The sequence below is a fragment of the Gobius niger genome (assembly GCF_951799975.1).
Source record: "Gobius niger genome assembly, chromosome: 20".
NCBI lineage: Eukaryota > Metazoa > Chordata > Actinopteri > Gobiiformes > Gobiidae > Gobius > Gobius niger.
The window spans coordinates 15,546,991-15,567,699 of NC_136871.1; positions in this window are offsets into that span (position 1 = coordinate 15,546,991).

The following is a 20,709-nucleotide window of genomic DNA, read 5'->3' on the forward strand; positions in this document are numbered from 1 at the left end:
AAGAATAATTGCGACTATAAAAAGAAAAGTGCATTTGTTGTAGTCACAGCGGAGGAGAGATTAAGCGGAGTGATTTGAAGTGTCCCAAGTGAGTGGACATGCCAGACTTGGAAAAAAAAAGTTTGCAGTCTGCGTAATGGGCCAAGTAGCAGCCCCCCCCCCTCTTCTCCGCTCCACCTCGCTCTGCTCAATTAATCCAACCTCTTCTAATGACCCTCGAAGGTGACTCGCCAGATAAGTGCGATTACACTGGAAGCAAGGGTGCTGCCAATTAGTCCTCAAGTCTCTCCCGGAGTGTATGTGTGCAGCTGAGGCCGGGCACATCCCACCGGGTCAGCCTGCTTGTGACTTCATTAGCACACTTCTAAAAGGGGAAAATGGACGCCCGGCCCAGATCGCTCCACTGTGCAAAGGGAGCGACCCCGAGCAGTGAGTGTGTCCTTAGATGTTGAGGAATGACGGAGGGCGAGGGACAACGGAGCACTCGTAAAATAAATAAAGAGGATATGACCGTGTGCTCGCATGCTCCCAGTCTGTGATGTGTTAGGCCAATAAAATGTCTCCCATTCTGCCTCAACTCCAGAGATGGGAAAGGTTACCGAGTATAGCAAGGTCACTGATATTAAATCTCGTGGTAGGAGAAGTGGGAGCCGTGTGACTTGTTTGTGTTAAATGTGTATTCCTACAGTCTTAAAGTTGTATTTGTTTCAGCCTCCTTTGAATTACCGTGGTATTACTGTATTTGCTTTCCAAGTGAATGGCATTGCTCGAAATAGGCTTCCTCACACATTCTCCTGTGTGGTGTTGACGCATAAGAGAGAACCAGAGGACTGAAAGGTTTCTTTTTTTAAACTTTGCAGCAAAAACTTTCACGCTGATACAATCGCTTTAGTAGTATGGAGCATGATGGCCTTTGTAATGCATGACAGTGTTTCGGAGTGAGGACCATGTAAAAACTAGTGGTAACTTCCTCCTTTCCTGGATATGTAAACACTGCATCCTCGTTTAAGTCTTTGCCACATAAGAGAGTGATGTGCTGTTCATATATTAAACTTTAAACAGCCTGTAGTGCAAAACGGAAGCCATTGCCAAACCATTAGCACAGCAGAGATTTTAATTCTAGTGTTCACTTTTGATTGGCTAAAATATTCATCATGTTGTCCAGCACTGGCAAGCCTGTGCAACGCTCCGACTTGTATCAACAGAGATAATTATCCAATAATCAATTTACTTTATGTTTAATAATGCGGCAGACAAATTTTAGAGTTTCAAAATCTTTTTCTTGCCCAGGCTTTAGCTGTGTGTGTTCAACAGCGTGTAATAAATCCACAAATGCTCTCAAGGCCTGGTCAGGGACACCAATTTGTTAAACTTGGTTAGACTTTGAAATTGTTAATGGTACCATGCCACTCTGGTGCGTTCACTGGATATTGTACTAATGTGACTAATGAATAGGCGGAAAAAATCATGTCACTTTTTTGTTTTGAAGCATATCTTGCGGAATATAATTTATTTTGTATGGAGACTGTAAGCCTTGGGATTCACATGAACAATAATACATCAACTGTACGCTTAATTAGCTTTCAGCTTCAGACCGATCTGCCAAATGAGGTTTTCTGCCTCAGTGGAGAGAATAGTGAAAATACCACATTAATCCAGACTGCTCTTTGTGGAAATGTGTATAAAAAGGAAGAGCGTGTGACTGGTGACACGTGAATGCTTTGAGGTCTGTAACCTATTAGTGCTCGTTGGGGATTTACATGGACATTTCCGAGCTATGCTTTGAAAAATTTTACATCCCGTAGCACACCGAATTGTGAATATTCATCACAAAATAATTGACAACATGACACATCATTTTTTCCTCAGTGACAGATGAGAGCGCAACACCTCGGAGGGGTATGTCCTTCTGACCCCTGCACACCCAGCCTCAGTGGGTGCACACTGTCAGAGCACTGATCCACCCTTTACAGAGAGACTCTCCACGTTCTCCTGCCAGAACGGTGAGTACAGGCTGAGACATCTGCCCGAGGCTCTATGCCACAAAAACCCTGACACCCGACGAGCTGTGTGCCCTGACCAGGAGCTGACATCTCACTGCAGCTGCTGGCTCCACATGTCAGCCGGAGACAGGGGCGCTGACATGTCCGCAGATCAACACGATGTTCCGCATTAAGTCCAAACACACAGAAATAAAACATGTTTTGACAACAGGTTAGTCCGGTTGCATAAATGAAGGAAGCAGGGTTCAGTTTTTGTTCCAGAGCAGACTGACTGAGGGTGTGTCAAAATTTCCAAGGGGTGTAAAGAAGAGATACTTGTGAATAAAGCATTATTAACTACAATGTGAATCTGTGTATTTTAAGGATCTATGTCTGTTCCCTCACACTGGTATTTTCAAAAACAAGTATAATCACTGTCCAATTATGTCAATTATGTCACATTGAAGCGTTGCCAAAGACATAGCCTCGCGTTGTACCTTGTTGCTTCATATAAGTGACAAAAAAACAACATCTGCCTGTATGAGGCAGAATGACCTCCAGTGTACAATTCACATCAACATGGAACGGTTAACTTTTTATTCTTCTCTCATATCAGACCTTACAACAGGGTATAATATCTAATTAACTGATATATGCTAATGGTTTTGGATAAACGGATGCTCAAATCTATATTCATTGACACTAGCCTTGAAGTTAATAAAAAGCTTTAGTTTAGTATCGCAGCAGGTCCGCTGTAGCCGGAAATAACAGGTCTATACGCAGAGCAATGGGCCTATAGCAGCAGGGGAGCAGGATTGATGGCCTTCATCGAGAAAGGGTAATGTTATTAAGCAGCCATTAAAAAAACATTGCTCATTAGAGTAACTAATAAAGCATCTGTCATTAGTGTTGATCTCAGAAGGCATTTAATCAATACAATCAGAGCTGCGGGGGCCCATGTATATTCAAGCATCTAATTCAATGTCGAGGATGCATTTTTTATTTGTTTAGAGGATTGCCGTAACATTTTTACCAAAAATGATCACCAAACCATAATATAAATGTAATGTAATGTAATTTTCGCTTCAATGTTTGTGTTTTTGGTTCTATAACATAACATTTATTTAAGTTTTGAATTCCACTAAAGCATATGTTGAAACAAAGAAAGAAATATATGTATGAAACTTGGTAGTTCATCAAAAGATGATTACTTATAAGAAATAAACCTGGGGCCTCATTTATAAAGCTCACGTAAAATATAAAAATTCCATCACAGGCTTTGTGTATAATGTTTAAATCTTTTGTTTCTATAGTTTTGCATCATCTGTGACGCTCAAAGATGTGCACGCATGTATGCTCGTGAGAGTACAGAGAAGCAGGAAGTTTCCCAGCAGAACCGCTCTGTGATTTTATCCATAGTCTGACCAACTCCAGCAGAGGCCGCACTGAGGTTTGGTCCACAGCACGAGCCCATTGAGAGACGCTCCACTGACCTCTCCTCACTCACACCTCCCCAAGCGACCGCTGCCTCATTCTACACAAAACCCCAACCGTGCGTACAGTGCACAATGAACAATATCTAAGTAATTAAAAAACCCACAGAGTTCATTGAGCAGTTTCAGAAAGGTTAAGCTTCGTGAACAGCACTGGCAAATATCACAGTCATCAAAATAAGGCTCTACTTTACATTCTAAACATGTATTTCCAAAAGTTTTATTGATGAGAGACTGTGATAATACTTGTGATCAGAGAAGCGCTTGTTGGCCAATCAAGATTAAAGTCAAGGTTAATTAAGGTTGCATTGTACTTTAATGGTGAAATCCGTGTTCGGGGTTTTACTACGTCAAAATCTCATGTACAGTTTTATAAGTGAAACCCCTCGTGAGAAAAATTCACCAGATAGTCCCAATATTAACAAGCAATCCAATGACCGACCTTTTGTATTCCAAAGACACCAAACCTACTTTTCTGCTTTTACTTTTGAACCTGACCAGTAGGCCTAGTTCTCAACTTTCTGCATTATATGAGGAGAAAGGAACATTTTGTCATATTAGTGAGAAACAGGCTACAAGTTAGCAAGCTTTTACACCTTCATTTTGAGAGTGATCATTTTGACTGTACATTTGATCTAGACAATCATGATGGCATTATTTAGGTGTTTTTAGACAATGCTCAGCATATTAAAAACCTCTAGTGTCAGTCTCTTTGGGCACTCTCTCTCAGCTGAAAATTTCCCATGGCAGATGAAGTGGTGAATGCAGCTTACCTCATTGTTCAGGTCTATGAGTGAAAGGGGTTACCCACTCATGAAGCATCCAAATGTTCCAAATGACAGACAGAATAGAAAAAAAAATGGCTGATGACCTTCTTCAGACCTTTAGACCACTCTTTGTTTGTCTTTCTGGAGAGGGGTGACATAAAAAGGAAAGATATTTCCCTCTACTGCTGCTTGTGCGAGATGGAATAGAATTGCCAAGTAGCCTGAGTGAATTTGAATTGAAGGTGATTACGTATATCGTTGACATAGCACTTTTTTTGGCCAGCCAAAGAGATGTCTGCATATGGCAGGCTTGAAAAGATGGAAAAGAGAGTCAGATGGGCCTCAAGCACAGCGAGGCCAATGTAGTGCACTCTTTACTACTAAACAATTGGACTTTTTTTTTTTTTAAATATATGTATTTGTGAACAAAAAAAAACTCATCATTGAGCCCCTGGTATTTTTCTAGTTTCTCATGTTCCTTTATTGCTTGGTATTGTTGATTGATTGATTGATAGTGTTCTTTTGTACTATTGTTGTAATATATATTTTTATTGTAATAATTTCGGGGAGTGCGTTTATAAGCTTTTGCTTCGGCCCACTCCTTTTGAGCAGAATTCCAACTGCTCAAATAAACAAATAAACTAAACTAAACTAAACTAAGTATGCCAAGTCAACCACAATGGCTTTCCTCTGCTCTTTGTACACCAACACAATGTCCGGTTGGTTCGCCATTACAATTCTGTCCATCTGTATCTTGGTCAGTCATTCTCTACCACCTGTGGAGGTGTTTCCCACTTAGACCTTAGGGTTTCCAGCCCATTACCAGCACCCATGTTCCTGTACACCAGCCACTTGGTTATGGCGCTCCATAAGCTTTCCCTGCAGCATCTTACACCCTGCAGTTACAGTATGTGCTGGACTGTCTCTGGAGCCTCTTTGCACAGTCTACACCTGGGGTCTTGTCTGGTGTGGTAGATCTGGGCCTCTATTGCTCTGGTGCTCAAGGTCTGCTCCTGTGCAGCCATGATGAGTGCCTCTTTACTGTTCTACAGTCCAGCTCCATTGCTGGACTGCAGAATCTTATTGTCTGAAACATTCACTGAGCACATCATCTGTTGGAGCCTTTTCCTTGATGTGCTCATGTGTAGTGAGTTGGGGTTTAGTGTCCTGCAGTTAACCAATCAGATGTAGGGGGGGCGCGCTATAAAAGGAGCCCTTTCCCCCATACCTGACCTCTTCCCTCTCCAACGTCACATCCGCCATGCAGCACTCGGGCTAGGCGTGCAGTGGACGAGTTGTTTACATGTTGTTCAAGTTGTGCTGGAGCGTCAAGCCGGTGGCTGGAGGCGTAAAGCCAGCAACTGAGTCGTAGTCAACTTCCATGATGCATCGCGGGTAAGCTAGTGCAATGGCGTTTGAGCTGTTATGATTGCGTGGTCGCTAATAAATGGTCATTTGTAGCTTTCTAGCGCTGGTCCGGAGGCTTCTGCGTAGCTGGGCAGGGTTGGGTGCTTGGGGTCCCGGAATGGCTCGTCCGGGGAGCGCAAACGCAATCAACATTCACCTGGTATGTAGCTCGCAGTTTGTGCTATGTATATTAGCCTTTCCGTTATATAGCTTTTGTCTGTCTTTGAGAGGTGGTTCCGCAGTACCGAGCTCCTCCACTCGCCCTCCCACACATCTTTAGGAGCTCTTGGGCCAAATCTTGTGCCTGGCGAAAGGAGTGCGCAAACTCTAACTGACAAAAGGAACGATCCATATCTTCTGGTGGCGCTGCGTTGCGTAACCCCATCGTGAGCTAAACAATATTTGTGTCTTGAGAAAAAGAGATGTAGCCTATAGCCGGTCCAGCTGTGTGCTCGCAAACGCATAACAAAACAAATGCACATACAGTATTTACGCCCCAGAACCCCCTCTCCCTCACCCCTTCCCAGCCGGGGGGTGATCACAAAGTGCACTCCTACTCAGCGCAAAATGTTATGTCTGCGTTTAGAAACACAAGATCGGGCCCTTTGTGTCTTAACATCTGTGGTTTGTTTCTCTTCTTTTACATATTCCATTGAGCATGACAGAATAATTGTATTTGCATAAATAGTAAGGTTCATTAGATTTTCTAATGTTAAAAATGTGTTTTTAACGGGACTATACAGAGTTTAAAAAGGTTAAAATTAAATATTTTCCTCCCCCACATGTTCCAACAATGTCCTATGGTGTAGAATGAGCCCAGACCTGTTCACCACAACTGCCTCTAAAATCCTGCACTGTCACTCAAAAAGGGGTTAATTTGGGTCCGAATTGCCTTCAGGCACGAGCTTAATATAGAAGCTGCAGTTACACGTATGACCTGAGGTGGTACTAGCGAGTATAAAATGGCGAACTTGCATCAAGCCCCTTTAAGCAAAAATCTTCAGAAAACCAAATTATTTTACAGTTATTTGATTATTATGCTAAATGTAGAAATATTGAAATATCCTATCAAAATACGTATTTACCATTCAATTATGTGCATATTCCAAATCTCCTTTTCCCCCCTTGTTTCTTTCTTTTTTTTTTTTTTCACAGCTGATTCCACTTATCCCTCTGTCCATATCCTCTTTGTCTAAGCAGATGCCACTGTCTTTTTTACCAGTGATGACAAGATAAGTGTGAATGCCAGTGAAAGCTACAGGATGTGATGTCACCAGCGATAAGCAACAGCGCAGACCCCATCAGACACAGAGCTTCATCATTTGTGTCTTCATCCCTACAAATGGCATTCTTCCTTTTTGTCCTTGCTCTCATCCCATAGCGCCTCTTATCAGCAAGCAATTATTAAAGCCACAAGAGTATTTTATGATGGACACATAAAACCTATTTAAAATAAAATTAAAGATGTTATCGCACTTTCTGCCATAATGAAATGCTTTGGGGAATTAGAATCGCTGTCTCTGTTCAACTGAATTAAAGAGAAAACAATCCCTCCATGTTGAAGATTACAAAAAGCATTTGACATTTTGCTCTCTGCATCTTGTCCTTTATAAGGGCCTTCAGAATCATCAACCCAAGTCTACACCTTGCCTGTTGGTTTTCTATTACCCGTGAACATATTGTCGACTCACTTTTCCAAAAGAAATTCAAGGCATATTAATTTCCATAACGAGCCTATGGTTGTATAGTGTCGTATAACATTAGCCATTAGCCGCCGAGTACTAATCAGCCTCTTTATTAGTGTTTTAGTTAAGTTGTTATACTGTATTAATCTCTGTAGAGAAATCTCTGTAGAGAAATGAGTTCTCTGCATTTGACCCATCCTCAGTAGCGCATGGGGCGAACTGTAGGAGCAGTGAGCTGCCAGGATTGGCCGGCGCTCGGGACCCATCTCCATGATGTGGAGCCAGGCTGGTGGTCAGAAACACCTGGCTGGAGGAATAACCTATTGTACATGTTTTTATAACCTACGCAGACATGGGGAGAACATGCAAACTCCACACAGAAAGGCCCCGTACAGGTGGGAATCGAACACGGGACCTTCGAGCTGTGAGGCACGAGCACTAACTGCTGCGCCACCGTGCCTAAAAGCCTGGGTGGCTTTTAGCTTAACCACTGAGGGAAACCCTAGTGTAAACTGTGGGTGTTGAGTTAAAGATCTGTCGGACATCACAGTTAACCCCAAAACAGAAGTTTGGTCTGAAAGCACCTTGGGCTAAACAGGGTTAACTGGGCGCTCTTTGCTAAAAACAACATAGCAGCCTAAGGTGCACCGGAAGTGGTGAGCATCAACCTCCCTGCTGGCCAGGAGTTGTACCGCTCCCCTGCTGCAGGCTGCCAAAGGATCATTGGCTGTCATGTAGAATGGGACAAGACTGGTTTGACAGGTTTTGGAGAAAAACGGATAGGAGTTGAATCTTTAGCCTAATCTGATTAGACTTCACATGTAAATGTAGTGAGTGAATCAAGTCCAAATAGTCAAAGATGCCTGAAGCTACAGATTTTGATACAATATGACACAACATTCAGTCTTAGTGATCCTTCTTGATTTCCTCACAAACTGATTTGTAGATTGAATAATGCATAGTTTTGAATATTAGTTTTATCTGTACTTGACTGACCAGGCCACATCTACAGAGAAAATGCTGCTAGGGGCCAGGGGGACAAAATAGAGTGCCAAAATATTGCTTCTTACAATTGTGCAGGTTAAGAACTTTTGGTTTGAATCCTACGCCAAGGGGATCATTTAGATAACAGCCGAGAATAATGTGTTCATTTGGAGGACAGATAAATGGGATCACAGAGCTCCTGAACAAGCAGGGCAGAGCCGCTCTAATTCTGACTACATCCCACATTATTACACCTTTCCACGCAGGGCTGCAGCACATTCTGGGTCATGGCAACCTCACATGGAAGCGGGTAGGCACTGTTCTATTAGCCTCTTTCAACACTAATGACACGGCAAGTTCCTCTCTGGTGCACAATAACGCAGTGCCAAAGGAGGCTGGGAGGAACTGTTCTACTCAGATAACCACTATCTCATTAACAGACGCACATTCAGCTCCTGCTCCTAAAGCTCAGGTCAGAAAAATATAGACTGGGTAGTTCTGTAGCAATGAGTCTCTGAGCATGATTAGTGTGGAATAGGATTAGAGATAGAAAATAAGTTCATGTGACCTTTGGTTGGAACACAATTCTGAAGTTATAACTCAAGCAGGCCTTGTGAGATCACATGCTGAATGAAGGTATATTTATTTGTCACATACAATGTTAAAATGTCATGGAACCACATTTAGTCATATCTGTCTCATTTTAGCAGCAACAGTAAACAGGAGGCGCAGGTAACACTGAGCATTGCTGAAAAATTAAGTTAAACCTAGGAAATGAGGCACTATATTGTATATTAACGTAGAAAATAAGCTCTGGGGTGGTTTGCAGTCGAGTGTGAAGCAGCCGGGATGAGGATCAGCACCTCCAAATCTGAGGCCATGGTTCTCCAATGAAAAAAGGTGGCTTCCCCTCTTCAGGTCGGTAGGGAGTCCTTGCCTTCAAGTATCTTGGGGTCGTGTTCACGAGTGAGGGACGGATGGAGCCTCTGGGCCTCTCTGCTGAGACTGCTGCCTCCGCGACTCGGCCCCGGATAAAACGGATGAAAATGGATGGATGGATGGATGGCATTACACAACTGACGACTCGTCATCGACTATCTTAAAGGATCTATCTCATGCTATTTTAGCCATTCCAAAGTTAAGTATAGGCATGTATATGATATATTGTACCTCTACCACTATGGAGCACTCATTTTTGTGATAAATATAAGTGTTTTCTGGAGGTATTTTTCGAACCCGGAAGACACAACGCTTCGATTCAGTTAACTCCGCCCCCTCTCTCCGCACATACTTTACCGTAATACAAATAAACAGACGTCACGTGGGGAAACTGTGCATATAGCCTATAAGTGAAGTTACTTCACGATGCAGTTATAAGGAGTTGACATCTGCAACACAGCTTCATAAATGGCTAACACACATGCTAATATGCTAACACACAAGCTAACCCGCGTTTGGATTGACTCAAAACTCTGGTCCATCGCTGTTTACATTATGGGACTTGCGTTGGTTACAAAAGTTAATCCACTTTGATTCTGGCGAAGGTTCACCAAACATCCATCAGAGACAGTCACAGAAAAACACTATTTTGCTGATAGTCGCTGTATCCCGGAGAAAAAAACAGCTTCTGAGGAGTGGTCTCTTCTTGAAAAAGGTTGAATAAACTCCCGTCCTCGTAGCCAAACGCGCTTCTTTTTCTCCGTGACAAGATCGTTAGTTAAGAATAAAGAACAGGTGTGTCCAGAATAGGTGACAACGAGCTCCATCTTCACAGCTGCAGCGCAAACATGACGTCTGTTCAGACGCTCAGGGGATGTGTTTGTTTTGGCCTCAGCTGACCTGAAAGCACCTCGAGCACATCCTTTTTTATTTTTTTATTCTTTTTTTTTTTTGTCTTTGTTTCTCTCTTACGACAGAAATAATGAAAAAGCTATTTTACAAATTAAAATCAGGCTGCAAGACATTGCATTACAGACGTTGAGCACTTCCGTTCCGCTGTGACGACACAACTGAACAGGTCAGTCGTTCACCAGGAGAGGGAGGAGCAGCATCTCAGAGAGCAGGATTCAGGAGGATTGCTGAGAGCTGCGTGAATGAAGCCACAAACCACTCTGGGGGTGTTTTTGATAAGGAAATAGCATAACAACATGGCTATAAGCTCTAAAAAGTCGATTTTGCATGATATAGGACCTTTAACAAATAAGTCGACCTCTGAAAATCAGAAGTCGTTATGCTCTAAAACCTACCACTCCTTGTTCATGAGGCAAATAGTCTGAGGGAAGAAGCTCTATTTGAATCTCCAAGCATCTGCTCAGAGAGAGCGAAGTCTCCCTCCTGAAGGAAGCCACTGGAACAGGCCATGGAGGGGATGGTAAATGACTGCTATGATCCGCTGTGGCCTCCTCATACAGCAAGCCTATTCACCTTATTCCGCCCCGCCCACTTTTGCCACTTTTTGCGTTGTCTCGGCACTTCCGTTGTCCAGACACTTCCGTTGTCCAGACACTTCCGGTCGAGCGCGAAGCCCTTTCATTTGAACGGAGAACGAGGGAAAATAATCTCCGCTCAAATCTGATGTTTAGTCCATTGATTTGTGTAAAATGGCCAATGTTCATTTGCACCAACATGTCGACACTGCAGCGTTTCTCTGCGCGGCCGAAAAACGGCTTTGTTTTCATGTAGTGACTGATTTTATGTGGACTTCTCCAGTCCCATGTTAACATATAGGAGAAAAGGGGCGGGCACAATTCATGGCGGCGCCCATGCGAGCCTCCGGAATAAGGTGAATAGCTCCTCGGGATGAAGCAGAGATGCTCTTGTGATGCGCTATGCACAGCGCACCATCCTCCTGAGTGCTTTCTTATCCCTCTCTGTGGCATTCTCGTACCACACTGTCAGACAGCCGCAGAGCACAGTAGCTTTTATAATAATTATTTATTTTATTTTATTTGTTTATTTGGTCGGGACAGCACATGGTAATGAGCACACATGGATCCACTCATGCATGTAAACACGCCACACTGGATTATAGCCAAGAGCTAATATCCATTGGTTGTCACGCACTCATGCTCTCAAACACTCTCACTCAACCTGGTTTAAATGTTAGTGTTGTTAGTCAGCAAGTATCCGTTTGGCTCGGGTTGGACTGATTGATTTTATCATAGAACACTACTACGCATGTGAGTGACACGTGACTTCCGAGTGATTTCTCCGGAGCTGCTATTTCCCCAAGAGGTATTAGCAATGTCTTGTACAAATCAATAAATACTTGAAGCAAACATCACGACCAGTGAGTTACTGATGGACTGTCACCACCGGCTATGTGTTAGAAACATAAAGATGGATGTAAATACTGGACTGGACTAAATTAACAAAATGAAACAATGAAAGGGTGTTTATACTAAAGACAGACCCGCTATTATTTGAGATGTCTGGTTCAAAAATCTAGGTGCTATTGTTATTTTCATTTTGTTTTAGCCATTGTAAGCCATTTGCTTCAAGACACAAACATCTACCGCCATGAATATGGAAGTTTCCTGATGTGATATTTTTAACTCCATGCTCGTGACTGTCCATCAGTAACTCACTGTCTGCCATGAAATGTTGAGCCATTTATTTATTTGTACTGCTCTTCCTGTCTCATTATTTCTTCTTGAGTTAGTAGCTGTTTTGTAACTCATATAGGGAAATAACGAGACAGGAAGAGCAGCTGAACATTGTGATTTGAGATACATAGCAGCGATTAATAACTGAGTTATTCCCAGACAGAGCGTGTTTTTTTAATGCAAACTTAAATCATGCAAACAAGGAGTCTTATGATTTATGATGTATTGCATATTGATCCTTTTAAAAAATGTTCCTTGCGTGCAGCAGTTTGATGAGGCTGCTGCCACGTCCATAGAACATTGTTCCTATCCAAGCATCGCGGGTTTGATCCCCGGCATTTTGCTGGATGTCGCTTCCTGCGTTTTCCCTCTTCACTCTGAACTGTCCTATCCATTATAGCCTATGGTCCAAAAAAAAGACCGCCATTCACGGAGCACTGGAGGAAACCAACGTAGACATGGACATAGAACTCCACACAGAAAGGCAAACCCAGGACTTTCTCACTGTGAAGTGCAAGCGCTAACCGCTGTGCTACCGTGCCGCCCAAACCAATATATAGTCTTTTTTTAATTGAAAGACAAGTCTACTTATTTTTGCCCTTGTTCACAACTACTGAAGACACTATTTATAGAAAAGTTTGAGAGCTACAACCCTAAATCATTCTATTGTTTCTGCCAGTATGCATTGCACTCAAATATAATCTGTCCACTTGTCTCCCAATGGCCTCCTCTCCCTCATAGGACTCATTTTCTCCATCTCTGAGCTTCACGTCTCCCCAACATTAACTGCACGATTAAAAACTCATTTCAGCTGTGATTCCACCGTTAAGCACCTTTCTCTCTCCTGTGTTAGCTGCCCATAATCCTCCCGGTGACGTATGCCTCCACTTTTCAGCAGCCATTCCAGCCTGCCGCTTCACCAAATGTTTTAATTAAAGAAGGGAAAGGCCGAGGTAATAAGACGTTTCTTAACTGAACTTGAGAAATGAGCTCTTTCAAAGCACTGCGGGGAGGGGGCCAACACAAAGACATCTCTTCTCCGTCACTTGCTACACTCATCCGCTGTGCATTATAGAGATGTTTGGCTTGAGACAACTCCATTATTTGTTCATGAGAATAGGATGAAGTGAGTCAGTGAGGCTAACTGCCAGGCATTATTTTGGTATAACCACACATGTAGTCCGGTAGTTCAATCACTGGGATATCTCTCAGCTGTGGGCGTCGTCATAGCAGTGCATAACACAGCTGAATGAGATAAACGCTTAATTAGCTAATGTTAGGTGACAACACCGCAGGAGCACATGGACTCTTTAAACTAGTAAACAATATTTAAAATTCCAGTTGTGCCGTATGTCCACGGTTTTTCCAGATATTTTTGGGTGGGTTTGGCTGCCCAGATCTGGCAACCCTGGGTGACAAGTCGTCTAACTCGACGAGTGACTGACAGGAACGAATAAGATGGATTTTGTTGTTCATTTCAACATTTTTGGCCTAAACAAAACATTTGATGAATGGGAAGTAGAGGAGAGCAAGCAGCTAGGTCAGCCTACTGTTATAAAATATGAGCTTTCCATTTCTATTGAAAATGGTTAAGGAACTATTCATCATTTTCATACCTACATTAAATGATCCCTGCTTTAATAAAAAGTTTCAGTTCGTGGGACAAAGGTAAGCGACTCCGCAGCTGTTCTAATAAACAATTGAGCTTCAGGTAGCTAGCTAGCTAGCAAATTTCAGTTTAAACAGTGTGAAAGTGAAATAACTCCTGCCCAGGAGCCACATACTATCGGTGTTTACTTCAGTGTTTACACAGAAAATGGTCCCGGTAGTTTGGCATATCTAGCCAGTTTAGTAAATGAAAGTAACATTTGCTATAAAATGTTAAGTTTGCGGGACCATGGTATAAGCAGATTAAACAACTCGCCTTAGACAGTTATAATGTTCTCTGCGTTGTGCCCTATAACCATCTAATGCACAGCTCCGAGTTGTTCAATCCTTACATATAGGCTACCTACTGTTTGTATGTGAAACGGTGGTAATATCATTATAAAAATAGAAAATGATAACGATGTCTATTTTTTGTATCGTTGTGCTTGTTTGTTTCACAGCAGCCTGCAATCGTTGTCAGGATTACTCTGCTGGAGTTTTTTTTAGCCTCTTGTACATGGGTTTACCAGATCAAACCGGAGATTCCAGAGTAAACCTACTCAAAAGACCAGGCATAAAACATTCATCTGGGACCATTTTCATGTGTGTCGAGGGGTTTGATTCTGGTACATGGAGCTTCATGTCTAGCATTATTTCTTCATTATTTCTAATTGTATTGTGTCCAAAACCTATCGTGTCTTTGTGAGAAATTCAAATTCAGCAAAAGGACATTAAGATTCTTACAAAGGTGTTCTCTAATGCAGAGTCATGGCCAGCAAAACCTGCTGAATTCTTGTTAAAAATCTGCTACAGTGAGTGTGAGGTGATGTAATTTACCTTGTGGAGAGCCCAGATCTGCAGAGGAAGCAGTAACACCAGTAGGCACACTCAAGAATATGCTGCAGTGGTCGACTCCAGGCCTCAGCCATCAAAAATTACTGTGGGTCTGTCTGTGCCAGTGTTCTGTTTAACACTTATGCTATGCCTTCTATACTACTCTGACATTTAGTTTTGAGGATGATGCACAAGTTAACTTTCACTAAAGACGGCGATCCTAGTGCAAGACATGGGCCCAAACAGGCAGACAGATGTATCGATATCTTCGACTTCTTCCACCACCCGATATGTTGTTTGTTGTGAAGTCTGGAACATCACTGGATCTTTCTCTCTTAAGTCGGCGCTCGAAGAATCATTTAAGCGGCCCAGACGGTGAGAAGTGTATGGTGTCCTGGCTGCAGAGGCTGTAGGGTTGACCTTGAGATTCACGCGGATCTTATTTCTCAGAACATGGCAAAGCGGGCTGGTGCACTGGGGGCTTGATCACACAGAGGGTCTGAGAGTGTGTGAGATGGGTGTGGGGGGTGGGGGTGATGGGAGGAAAGCTGCACAAAGGATTAGACCAAGGTTAGCTCCATGGAGTCGCTCCATTCTTTTGTGATCTCACTGGCCATACTAGGTATTGATTTCTATACAGACAGTGTTCGACAGTTATGAACTGAAAGAAGTGCGAAGCTGAAGAACAAGCACTATAGAAGAAGAATGATGGGTTTGCGTGTCAGTTTTTTCTCACTTACCCGGTGAGTCCTTCATCTCTAATCAAAGTACACAATAAACTCTAAAGTGCAGCCAATTATTTAGAAAAGTATCCACCAAACTTTATTGGCATTTAACTTTAAAGACACTATGAAATTCAAACATTTTACTGTATGGACTGCAGACAATATACTTTTCTCACAAACCTCAAAGCGTTCAGTTTCTTACACTCTTTAGAAACACAAGGCTGAAATGTCAGGAATGTGTGTCTTGTTAATTTCCTGTGCTGCTGATAGTTCAGTCATGAACATCTTCTAAAGAAACTTCTTAAGATCCGTACTTACGAAGGCAGTGTCAGGAAACTGCGCCAGATTCATGACACATTCTTAAGTAGGGAAAATACTTTGCACCTGTGTTCGGAGTTTGGTGAACCCCAACTTGGAAGTGTGTGAGAAATAATTAGCATGTGTCACCACCTCTGATTCTCCATATAAGGACAAAAAGAGGAGGCAGAGGATGATATGAATGGCACAATACGAATCCAAAACCAATAACCAACAAAAGGACCCACCTAAACCTTTGCGCTTATTACAAAATGTTTAAATAGACATAACCTGTACATCACAAAAGAGTTTTCTCTTCCCGTGGGTCAGTCCCTTGCGATGCGACGTTCGCACACGCCTTCTATACTCAAAGTTGTAAGATCGAAGCCGATGCTTCAACTTACTTTGTTTCGTATAAGGGTCTGGACTTTCTCAATTGAGCTCTGTTATCAGGTGGGAGGGGTGAACTCCTTTGAACTGATTGGATCTGATTTTCGCTTGCGTTTGGTCGTGACGTATGTAATGCGCCCAAGTGAGTGAAGCGAGCCATCATAACTCTTGGGAGCATTCCTTGCACATTCCAAGGCTTCAGTTTTAATTTCTGGATATTTGGGAGCCGAGCCAGGACGGATTGAAGAGCTTCCATTACTTTCGTATCCGCCGCCATTGCCAAACTACAACCTGAATGGTAGGTAGAAAGTCAACCGATGTAACGCGGCCACTGAGATCAAGTCCAGACGTACATGTAGGGAAATTATAATTGACCGGAGTTTACGGATGGCTAAGGCCAGGCTATGAATATAACACCTTTTTGAGTGACAGTGCAGGATTTGAGGCAGTTGTGGTGAACAGGTCCGAGCTTATTCTATTATGACAAGGTAGGGGGTAGAAAATGCATAATTTTAACATTTTTAAACTCTGTATAGTCCCTTTAAAGATAAGAAATAACCAGGTTGAGAGAAAATAAGCAAGTTGCAGTTCATCCAGGGTCATCATAGACTTCTTGGTAACAGCTCTGGTCAGTGCTGTCCTTGTTCGGTCAGTAAATTTAGGAGGACGGCCGGTAAGTGAGATTAGATTACACACAGGTAGACTCTATTTAGTCCAACATGTGATCATTCAGAAATAACTTCTTAAGGCAATAAGTTTTACAAAAGGAAAGGGGGGCCGGTAATGCACATCGTACTTTTCAGTTTTTTATGAATAAAAAAAAAAAAGTGAATTTGAATTTGGAAAAAATTACAATTAAAAACATGTATACATTTCATTTCACTTCACGATTGTGTGTCACTTACAGTATATTTATGTGTATGGTCCATAGCGTGGCAAAATGTCGGAAAGTTAAAGGGGGCCCGATACTTTCGCAACCCACTGTACATTAATTAAAGACACAGCATGAATAAAGCCTGAAGATGGTGTGTGATGTGCTGGTTTAACATGGAATGGAAATGATGAAATATATTCAGTGTTTCTCTGTGGGATTCATTTTTACAGCGGTACCTGCTTTTCATCAGAACAGATAAGTGTGAAGATGAGCACCTTTTGGAAAGCTGATTTTCGTGCAAACTTGGAGTGTCATGGAAAAGCACAGCCAGAAAACACAATCTGTTCTTTCTTTATACTTTTGATCCCATCAGCCATGGCCGGTGACCTTTAACCCAATCGTCAACCACCCCACTTTCTCTTTTTTGGTTGTTTACCATTGTGAAACATGTTTTGCATATCTTTAATATATTCTATTGGAACAGGCCATTCTTTTACTGCAGTTATTTGCTTGTAACAATGAATGATTAATGACTTGTAGGACACTCCATGCATCTATTACATGCATTTGCACTCTAGTCATTTACCCAATTAACCCTAGGGTCATCTATATTATGCATAACACTGCATTGGTCCATGAGACAAATTACTCAAAAACAGTGGGTTGTAAACGGCAAATAAGGTTCGATGTTTATTTAGCTGAGATCTTTGAGTAAATTATAAACTGCAGTGAAAGGTCAAGTTTAGGTCAGGGATCTCCAAGTAGCTTGGGAGCTCAATGGCACTTTCACATTTTTTTGCTGGGGTAAAACACACAACAACATGCCCTGAGAAGTACATTGGGAGAAGCATTACTCTGCACAACCGAAACTCAGCTCATTCATTGTGTAAAAATAGAATATTGTGCAACTTTCCCCCCCTCTGTGTGCCATGTTGGACATCTGGTCAGAAGAGGCATGTGATAAATTAAAGATATGCTGTACGTGCTCTCAATGCGGCTACAGTTCTTTTGTTGTTTGAGGCATTGCCTGATGAAGGTCCTTGCAGAGATACATTTTTATGCCTTCTGAGCTTTTTTTTGTGCTTTTTTTTTCTCTTTTGCCTTTCACAGCATTTCTTTATCCAAAAGCTTTAAAATAAATGCGCCTTGGCTAGTGTTTGTTGGCTGCAGTTTAACTGTGAATATGATAAGTGACCTGGTGTGACCCGCGTGAAGTGCGTCCCGTATGGAGTTGCACGAAGCTGTTCTGTATTCTACTCCAACTGACTCCCAATTCCTATCTATTCTCTACACACTGTTTTGCACGGCCCAGACTCTGAGAACTTGAGTTACTGTTTGACATTCCCCACATAAAAGTATTGCTTCTGGCAAAAGCTTGTGGCCCAATATCAACTCTTTTTGTACTCACTCAATCACTCACTCGCTCGCTCGCTCGATCGATCGATCGATCAATCAATCAATCAATCAATCAATCAATCAATCAATCAATCAATCAATCAATCAATCAATCAATCAATCAATCAATCAATCAATCAATCAATCAATCAATCAATCAATCAATCAATCAATCAATCAATCAATCAATCAATCAATCAATCAATCAATCAATCAATCTTTATTTATAGAGCGCTTTTCATACACAGGTGCATCGCAAAGTGCTTTGACATTTAAAAAAGACATTAAAAACATTATCGCCCGTCAAACCCTCCCAATATATACAGTTGTCAGAATACGCACACACACCTACCCTCCTACCCTTTACTCTACACTCACACACAGAATCAAAATCAAGTACATAAGGCTGGGTACAGATGACCAAGGTGAGGAAACACCATCAGAGGTGCCGTCCTCCCCGGGAGCAGCAGACAAGCTGCGGCCGCCCGGGCGCCGACACAAGGGTCCCCATAGGAGGTGCGGCAGAGACACCACACCTCCATCTGGGCATCCACGGGACAGCACCCACACAGCCACAGTCAGTCACCGCTCCCGAGGAAGAGGGCTCCTTCAGAGGAAACACTGGAGATTCTAAAAATATAAGAAGCAGTATAAAACCATTGATAAAAAGTTTAAAAACAAAGTGAAGATCAGTAAGAAACTAAAAATAAATATCGATATGTCAATAAATATCAAGTTATCAAAATTAATAAATAGATAAATAAATAAATAAATGGGACTAAAATAGATCAATAAATATCAGCTAAAAGCTAAGCTAAAAAGGTGGGTCTTGAGCCTGCTCTTAAAAACATGAACGTTCTTTGCAGCCCTGAGCTCCTCCGGCAGGTGGTTCCAGAGGCGAGGGCCGTAATATTGGAAAGACGCCTCACCATGAGTCTTTTTGTTGATTTTAGGAATAGCTAGGAGACCCCTGCCGGAGGAGCGAAGGGGCCGTGAAGGTTCGTAAGGTAAAAGTAGTTCTGAAAGATGAGAAGGACCAAGACCATTAAGACATTTAAAAACCATAAAAAGAACTTTAAGAACTTTAAAAAACTGTTTAGGTTTAAACTATTAAAAGTTGGTGTAAACGTTTTGGATGATTTTTGTCCTAATTAAAAACATTTCTTTGGCACATGTATATTCACCATATCTCTTCAAGAGCTCAAATACTTACCCCACCTCGCACTCCTCACACATCAAAATTGGGGATGAAAGGAAAATATTTGCAAGCAAGGAAAAGAGTAGAGGTGGAAACAATGAGCAGAGACAATCATCTAAGAAAAACACAAAAAGCACTCCAACTAAATCCACAAACTTTCTTCAAAATAAACTCTGACCAATGGCTTCGACCAGCACAACCAGTTTCTGAATAGAACTCTCTCTCTCAGGACAAGAGGTGCTACAGGAAACAGGCGGAAGAGGAAAGAGGAGGTGGAGAAGCTGACCAGTGCTGGACACCACTCTGAAACAGGGACAAACCCAGGAGGTGCTGCACCGTTTCAGAGGATAAGAGGAGCACTGAAGGCAGCCAGCCAGGTTTCCTTCGGGTGCTATGGTTTCCCCTACCTCCTGGTCAGGTTGGACCACAATGGCAGTGCCGCTCAGTCGCTGCGGCTCAGGACGATCACCTGAACACTATTTCGTGGTACGGTTGTACAATGACAAATAAAGCAATTACTTACTTCCCCCTGGTCCAAAGTGGGATTCAAAGCACAAAGTTGACTTTGAGTGGCCAATGACCTTTTAACCTTCAGACAATTCAAAACATCCTTGAAGGAAGCTCCTTGTAAGTCCTTTATGATGCAGTGTTCTGCCTCCTCCCTTTCCGTTACTTTTTCCTTACTTCCTTTAACACATCGTAATGATTGTGCGACAGCTCGATGCCCAAGATAGAAATTTGGATTGCTGAAAAGCAATGCCTTCCGTGTTAAATAGTAGTATTCCGGACCTCCCCATTTGCAATTTCAGGAGTTTCCTCCTCTGACAAGACGAGATCCCTTTTCCACAAAAATTGAGGTTTCACAACAGAAGTTAATTAGGAGTCAATCCCCTTGATGCATGGTCGGCTGGGTTCTCCTCAGAAGAGATGCATCTCCATTGTTCTGGTAAAGATCCCAGATGGATTTTCTATGTATACGATGTGCAACAAATGTATGAAATCTTTGGGCTTCATTTTTTATGCATCCCAGAAACACCTGAGAATTGGTCCAAAAGTGTTGCACTACATCTAGATATTTTCAATAATCTGCTAGCTTGAACGGAAGCAACTGCAGCAGCCAACTCTGAACGAGGAATTGTTGTAACCTTTTTGGGCGACACGCGAGATTTCCCAAGGATCAAGGCACAATGAATGTTGCTCTTTTCATTTTGAAAGTGAAGATATGAACACTGTCCATAGCCCTTTGTGCTAGCATCTGAAAAGGGATGAAGAACCTTAAGAATTAGTTCTGGTACATAGGTGCGAGAATGGCAACATTGATCAAGTTGGCAAGTTCATTCTTCCATTTCAACCAGAGAGGAAGCAACTCCTCGGAAATGAGGTCATCCCAGGCAAAATCTCATTTTGTGCACATTCTTGTAAGATG